Consider the following 8652-nt stretch of genomic DNA (forward strand, 5'->3'; position numbering starts at 1 on the left):
AATAAATTAGTAGAGACAAAGGCAGGGAGGAATGGAGCTTTGCTCATGTGAGCTACGAGACAGGGTGGAAACAGGGATTTCCTCCTGCCTTTCAGCTCCAGCAAGAATATAGCTGTTCAAGTGGACACCAGATTTACTTATAATGGTTCCACGCAGAAGAGGAAACCCTAAGGAGAGCCCAGGGCAACACATGGGTGAAGCCCCAGCTGCCGGGGAAGGGGGATGTCACCCTCAAGCTCCCCCACATCTCCTCTTGCAGCATTGGTACCCAAACTGCCCCCACAAAGGCTCACAAACCTCCCCGATGCAGGCAGATGGCCAGATGCTGTCTGAACCACTTGTCACACCCCTCACACTCCAAGTTTAAGGCATTTCAGGGTTGGGGGGGCGGGGGGGCAGGACAGACACACACTCAGGTCTGAACAGAGGTGGCCCAGTTTGTGCCCCTTCTAGGTGAAATCAGGGTTAAATCCTTGCCCTAAAGAGCCCCTGGGCACAAGCATCCAGGCACCCATCATTTTGGTCCCACCGAGGGCCCCCCCTAATTTTCAGCCAGGGGTTCCCACCACCGTCCACCCCCCATGGCAGCCGCACACACCTGCTCGGAGGCCGCCGGGGCCCTTCTTCCGTTCCCTGGGCCCTGCTGCCAAAGTCCACTGCCACATGGGCTGCCAGCCGCCACCGGGGACAAAGGGCAGCCTCCGCTCCTCCACCTCGGGCCGACTCCCTCGGCCACTCGCTCAGCCCCTGGGGTGGGTGCACACTGCTGTTTGCATCCCTGAGGGTCACCTTCCCCAGCACTTGTGCCTCCTCTCAACCAAGAGATGGAGCACGCAGCCCTCCAAGCTCAAAAAAAGCCAGGTATTTCTCTTGTGGGTTTTTTTTTTTAATGCCATGAGATAAGTATCCTTCTCTACACATCCTCACACTTTCTAAATAATAAATAAAACTTGTTGGCTGAGCTGTTGGTTTAATCTGGACCCAGCCACAGCTCAAGCAAATAATATCCATCCCACCAGCCACTGCCTGGGGCAGAATTTGGGCAGGATGGAGCTAGGGTCCACCCCAGCCTTGTCTCATCTAAGTCCTTATAGTGCAATAGTGGCCTCACTCTATAAGTGTGAGTATAAGAAATGAGGCAGGGTTTCCTGCCTGGATGCCCTCTCCCAAACTTCCCCGGGCACCTTAGAAACCAAAAAAGGAGTAAATTAAGGCAAATGGCATCATAGAAAACTGCAGTAAAATCTAGATATAAGAGTCAGCGTCTTTGACCCAGCAGCCTAGCAACATGCCATCATCTCCCCCTTTGCCAGGGAAAGCACGCACAGTTTCCTAGCCCCCGAAGCCTCCATTTGCTGAGCGTGAGCAGCCAGATTTCAGCCCAAGGGTAGCACAGAGGAACATAGAATCATAGAATCATTAAGGTTGGAAAAGACCTCTAAGATCATCGAGTCCAACCAACAACCCAACACCACCATGCCCACTAAACCATGTCCTTAAGTGCCACATCTACACGTCTTTTCAATACTTCCAGGGATGGTGACTCAACCACTTTCACATGGGATGACCAGCAGAAAAACAGCTTTTTTTCCTTCTTTTTTTCTTTTTTCACACCCTCCCAGTCCTGGCTTTCCCTGAGAAATTTCCTCCAAATTACCTCCACCATTATACCACGACACCGATTGATTTGGAATTTGCAGGCAGGATCTTATTCATTGCATCGTGGTGGCACTGTCAGGCAAAACCCTAGATGTTGGAAGACTACATATATTATAAGCTTCAGAGCTTAAAATTTCCACCCTACTGGGACAGTAAGAAATTTCCCCTGGTGATCCTAAGAAATAAGTGCTCAGTCTCCGCAGAATTCAAGGTTTCAAATAAAAAAATATCCTTAGCAATCAGCCATACAGAGAGCCGACTGGAAGAAATGCAAACCAGGGAAGCGCTGTCTTCATGCTGCCAAGCTGCTTCAGTAGAATGAAATCAATCATCTCCTATCCCTTTCACAGCTGCCTTTCAAAACTTTGGGAGGCTTTGAACAAAGTAAAAGGTCTGTTATGGACAGGTCAGGCCTTCTGGGAAAGCTAGAAAGGATCCCTAGAGACCATGAGGATGCCACTTTTTTAATATATAAATATTATATACTATATATTTAATATATATAATATATATATTATATATTATATAAATATATAAATATATCATACTTCCACTTGGCTGCTGACTAATAGTTTTAGGTTTCTAGCCAAGAGGTGACTGCTAGATGTTTCCAACCTGTTTTCTAGCAACCACAGAAATTTATACTGGGAACCTGCAAGCGTTCAACCAGCGCCACGTGAAGAGGCTGAGAGCAGCCCCAGCTTCTTGGCCCGCTGTTGCCACACAAACCGGGAGGATTTGGGTTGCGAGGAAGACTCGGGAGCTTGACTTGCATAAAAGCAGCTGCAACTTGTGATGCTTGTTTTTGATGAGTGGAAACGCTGTACCGGTCCGTGCTAGGGAAGAAGATGCAGGAAACACTGCCAGCAACATCAAGCTTCAAGCAAAAGTGGCTTAAAATGGACAGCTGGGGAACACCAATTTAAAGGAAAAAGCAGAAAAGTGCATTGGAAGAGGAGAGAGCCAGGGGAAGGAGCTGGGAAATGAAAAGTGAAGGAAGAAAAAACAGAGATAAAAGGACCAGATAGGCTAGAAAGAGGGAAAGAAAAGGGTAACCCTTTAACTACGTCGCTTCTAGCCAAGAAATTTCTATTTGAAAAGGATTCATAGCTTTCTTGGAAATTCAAGCTCTGTGCCATAGGACTGCCATCAAGCTTACAGGACTATTGCGAAGCAGGCAGCACACGCTACAGATAGCATTTTCAGACAGAGCTGAAGAGACACCACTATCGCTTTAAAAAATCGTCTTTTTCTGCTTTAAAAGGTTTCACTGCTGTTGTCACAGTAACAAGATTAGGTGGAAAACGTTTTTCTTCATGCCCTCTGGGTGTTTGCGCAGTGCATTGGGGCTCTGGACACTCAGGCCAGTCCCCCCCAACACCAGACCCAACTGGTGAGAATAATTAGCAAAGCCTCGGAAATCTTTGTAACCTAAGAGGAGAAATCCAGGTGGCTTCGGTACCTGAAGCTATTTTTAGGTGATTTATGTTGTTTCTAATTGGTTCTGAAATTAGATTATTATTTTTTTTAAATGGCATCAATAGGAAGCTTTGTTCATCTCTGAGCTTTAGCCCCTTAGAAATATGAGATATAGATATACACACTTTTCTTGTGGAGATGTCTTAAGCATCATGTCATAGCACAGGGGAGTTTGAAAGGGCTGGCTACAGCCAAGAGAGAAAAATTGAAACCAGCTCATCTCTCATCACATCTGCATGGCAGAAATGCAAGTAGCAAATGAGCTACATAAAACGTGAAAACTCATCTTAAATATTCTTTAGAGTGAAAACGTCAGCCCTGAACACACTGCCAGCATTTGAGACATTTGACAGCATGTTCCATGTCTCACACACACCCCAAGAAAATTAAAACCACCCAGGAAACCCAGGAGCTCAGGTTCCCAGGCAGGCTGAGCACCTGCACTAGCATGGGGAGAGCCCTCATCCTCAGTTTCAATGGCAGCTAATTAACTAATTAGCTTGATCACTCCTGACAGGCTTACAGGGAAGGAGTGGTAAGAGCCCCTGCTCCAGCTGGGGGTGGCATGTGGGGCCTTCCCAGGCCAGGGGCATCCCAGTGGGAGGAAGGTGGTGGCTCCCAAAGCAGCTGAGATACATCTGCTCCCACCTGCAGCCACTGCATTAGCACCATCATGTGGATTTGATCCGGCCAGCATGGCACCACTGCACATTTCCCCATAGCCAGTTTGTGTGCTTAAGTTTTCACCAATGGTTTTGCACCTTTCTTCCCCACATTAGGTTGTTTCCAGCTTCGAGGGACCAAGCCATCCCTTCCACCACCACCCCGCACATACACAGTCACATTTAGCAACATCCAGACATGCCTATTAATTTTTTGAGACTTAGACAAGAATATTAATTGCATTCCAAAGGCATTCAGCACACAGCAAATTAAGAAAAATCATTTTACACCCCACATTGTATCCAATGAAGAAGCAGAGCTGCAAAAAGCTATTTGTGGAAATCAAAGCACATCTGTGCAAAGTGCTGTACAAGTCCCTGGTCTGGCTGCAACGGAAAGGTAATTCCAGCCTCCTACATGAGCTCCTATTACAAAGCAAGCCCCAAAAACTTTGAAGTCTTTGCCTTACTTTGTTCCCACTTCAGCAAAACCTCTTAACTCTTGACTGTTAATACAAATTCCTTGCTACTTGCATCCCCCACCCCTAAAGGAAAGGCTATGCTGCTCCTGCATCCCACTGTGGCAGGCTCTGTCACAGAATCTCGTCCAGCTTGACCCACCATGGGAAGGAATGGGGATGCACAAAGGCCGACAATGACACAACAGCTAAACCCAACCGCGTTGAGGGGGTCAGAGAGCTTTCAGTATTCAGGTCCTCTCGTTTGTCTGTGCAACACCCCTTATGTTTTCCCAGCCATAAAATTGATGTTTATCTCGCTGCTAACTGCCTTACAGAGATCATTACACATTTCAAATTCAACCATTCGCAGATAAAACGAGCACGAGCAGCCTGGAAACTGTCACACCACCCGTCTCCTTGCCACATTGCAATGCGTTACAACCTTTAAGCTGAAAATTAACATATAAAACCAAGAGGCCTGGAAATATTCACTGGGCAAATGATGAAAACCAAGCAGAGGTAATTTCCCCACCCGCCCCACACCACCCCCTGCTCAACCAGGGAAAATTAATTTTTAAGTGAGACAAATTCTGAAGCTATTCTTGTGGCATTAAGCAAAAAAAACCAAAAGGAGATTATTCTTCCTTGTCTAAAATATCTTTGCTATATGAAATGTCCCTCTGGATCTGTGTCTGTTGGAAAATATGGAGGGAACAGAAGGCAAAGAAGGGGATGCAGATGCCAAAACAAGCCCCAGAAGAAACATCGCCAGCTACAACTGCTGCATCTCATGGCATAGGTGCCGTGAATGAGTAGGGGATGGATGCTGAGCTCGTGTCTGGATCGGATCACACAGCTGGGGCTACCAGCCCTGCTTGTGCTGATGCCCTCAGAGATCTCCACCTCACCCCACATACTTTCAGGCTCCTTTACTGGTGGCCACAGAGGGAGGGACCCGGACCCAGACTCTTTTCTCAGGGTCTCCATCAAGTGCCGGAGCGAGAAAAGCTGATAGCTTGGAAATCTTTAGCCCTGAGATATTCCAGGGTGTCCTTTTGAGAAGATTGCCATCTTGTGTCTTTTCAGACACTTAAACATTGGTTGCCTTCATATTTGAAACCACAGGTCTCGTTCAGGAGCTTTATTACACACAATCAGGGACAATAAAGACCCTTGACAGTTACAGATGGCTTCGTGTGTCCTGTTCTTAGTGCTACCTTGTAAAGTTGGACAGTAATGTTTCCCTCATTTTTTTTCATCTCAATTTATGACTCCTCTACCATGAAAAGGCACTTATGCCCTCCATGGTTACATATACTATATCCTTCAAGGCCAGTAAATCACAGTCTCAAGTCATGTCAAATTTTGCGAAATAAAACTAAATTGCAGTTGTCCTCTAAGGCAAGAAGCTGCAAAATTTAGAGAGAACGAGCTCTGTTAAAGCCAGAAATCTGGCCAGCAGCCTCCCATGGTGTGCAGGGGCAAGGATCACTAAAAACCTCTAAGTGAAAGAGAAAAGTCTGATACAAGGGAGCCTAGGGGACCCTCTGTGCCACCCCAACAAGCTGCCTCCATAGGTACTTCTGTGGTCTAATGGCAAGAGTTAAAACTGTTCCAAACTCACAGGATTTCTCTATATAAGCTGAGCCTCCAGTCCCCCACAGCTGGGATGCAGAGGGCTGGGAGCAGGAGAGAGCCAGGCTCCAGCAGCATTTATTCATTGAGGCTCAGTCCCTGGGCTGGATTTGTGCTTGGAAAGAAAACTGGGAAGCTGATGGGATCATAACTTCTTGTTTTAAGGACTTTTTGTGCAGACAAAAGTTAGAGAACTACTAACACAGCAGGGTTTTACTCAGCTGAGCCCATCTGGGTTCACTCAAAGTGCTGGGCACCTCACCAAGGACTGGGGAAACTGAGGACAAAGATACAGCACAAAGAAAACATTGACCCCAAACCCACCTTTTACATTTTTCAGGGGCACAGTGAGTTGTCTTTTCCCTTCTGCAGCAGAGTTAAACTTTCATGACAGATGAATTAACTTAGAGAAGAGCCAGCACCAGGGACAGACAGCAGCCTGCTAGTATAAGAGCAGGGAAGACCCATACCACTCCTGTGCTTGCTAATTCCCCTCCCCGCATCCCACACAGCTAATTCACAGGGGGCACAAACTGCTCCATGCATTGCAGATTCACCATCACACCGTGGCACAGCATCCAACCTGGCACAGACACCATGGCAACTCTTTCACCATGTATGATCGTTGCTCAGCAAAACCCTTGCAATAAGCACTGCTATTTTGGAAAACCCTATTTAAAAGTTTGTTCCATGGTCTAAGCTCAGGAGGCTTCTTTGCTTCACAAGGTGACCTCACACCACGTTGCATGAGCCCAGAGCAAGCTTTTCATGTGGAACAATGCCCTAGAAGCAGGAAAGAGCCAACCCAGAAAAAAAGAGGAAAATTATGAGCAGCCATGACAGAGACAAGGAAAAATGCAAAACATCTCATGCCATATCCTTAGCTGATAAAAACCCAACGTGCATAACATACAGCTTCAGGCTGGGATACACTTACCCATCTCTGAATGTTTAATGGGAGCGTACACATCGGTTAATCAGCAGCACAAGACACAAAGCATTTTGTACCTCCTCTCCACGTGTTGTGCAATTAAAAGGCTTCTCATTCAGGCACAGAGAAAAGTCAAGGGACTTCAGGCTGTGAAACATCCATTATTCAAAAGTGTATCCATTATTCAAAGTTTTTCTTAAAATCCTATTGTCAGCTTGAAAGAATAAAGAAAATGAGTTTTTGAAAGCTGTGCTCCTTTGATATTCCACTCCAATTTTTGCTGATTGTAAGTACTAAAACTCCAGACATTTTGAAGAGCTGAAGAAATCCTTCACAGTTCCTGAGAAAGGCAGCACCCTGTGGGTAGTTGCATTTTTTCCCCCCCCCTCACTTAACTCTACCTGGCAGGGTTGTGTTACACCCTGGCCAACAGCATGCTCCTTTCCCAAATTGCTCAGCTACCCCAGCATGAGGTTGACAAGCATCTATTCAGGAGAGGGCAATAACAAATTACTCAGCAAGCAGTAGCAGATACCCACCATTGCACCTGACCAGCTTATTGACATCTGTAAGCCCAGCTGAATGAAGTCTGGGTGGTATGCACAACCTTTTCACAGCACCTGGGAGATTCAGTGTGGGGTGCCAGGACTAGTCTGCAGGAGACCACATGAGAAACAAGTCCCAAGGGTGCCTCCCACCACCCAGATGTGGGTGCAGAGGGGCAGCAGGCCCCACAGAGCCAAGACAAGGGAAAGCCCAACACTACCACAGCTCCTGCTGCAAAGGGAAGACATTGGGACAACCAAACAGTGCTGTTCCAGGAAAGATGTCACACAGGAACTACCTGGGTGGTGGAAGATCTTCAACAAGAACATCAAACAATCAACTGCTAACACTAGGGTATAAAAACAATCAGCAAAGAAGGTTTTATCTCCTCAGGAGCTGGAGGACCTAGAGGGAAGAGTGTTGAAAGCCCCCAGGTCCAGGCATCTCTGTAGGGATGAGGTGGGTCTAACATCCAGCCAGCAAGTCAGTCCACAGGTCAGAATCAGGTCTAGAGAAAATACCTAGGTCAAACACACTTGGCTGGGTCCAGAAGCAGCAGGGTCTAAGGCTAGCCTAGCTATACTGAGCTAGAGATTGGTGTTCCTACAACACAGCTTATAAAAGAAGAGAAGCCCTCAGGCTGAGCTTATACAGGGCCCCAGGCCCATGGGTGGGGATGCTCAGGTAAGGCCAGTCAGGGCCACTAAAGGTTATGAAGGCACTGAGAGGCCTAGTGGAGGCTTATGGAGAGGTAGAGCAGGAAAGGGTGGGTTTCTGTTGTGGGGCTGGCTGCTGAAGAAGGAAGAGCTAGAGTGAAACAGCTGTTGAAGCTGGGCATCAGGTTAAGAAATAGAGGCTGAAGCCTGAAACATGTCCTACAGCTGTGAGATGAAAAAGATTACTTTGTCTAAAATAACTATTTGTGAGCAAAAAGCAGAAGTCCTTGAAAGGCTTCCATATCATTGAAGAGATAAGGCTGTAAGGTATGGGGGTCTCTGAAGGCCTGAAGACTCTTCTACTTGGCAAAAGGAAGATCAAGAAAAGATGTAGCAGAGGTAAGCAGCACTTAGTAATGAGGGACTAGTTTCTTCAGGGCTTATTATAAAATAAATAATATTAAAAATACTATCAGACTTAAAATCAGTTTGTTTAAGTTTTCTGTATCCATAGTGTATAACTAAATTGTGGAACCCCCTGTGGTGTGACCTGAAGACACTAAAGATACTATTTCAACAAAGCAAACTGATGGAAGGATGATGACTGAAAGCTAATAAATGCG

The sequence above is a fragment of the Aptenodytes patagonicus genome, chromosome 5, assembly GCF_965638725.1.
Source record: "Aptenodytes patagonicus chromosome 5, bAptPat1.pri.cur, whole genome shotgun sequence".
Lineage (NCBI taxonomy): Eukaryota > Metazoa > Chordata > Aves > Sphenisciformes > Spheniscidae > Aptenodytes > Aptenodytes patagonicus.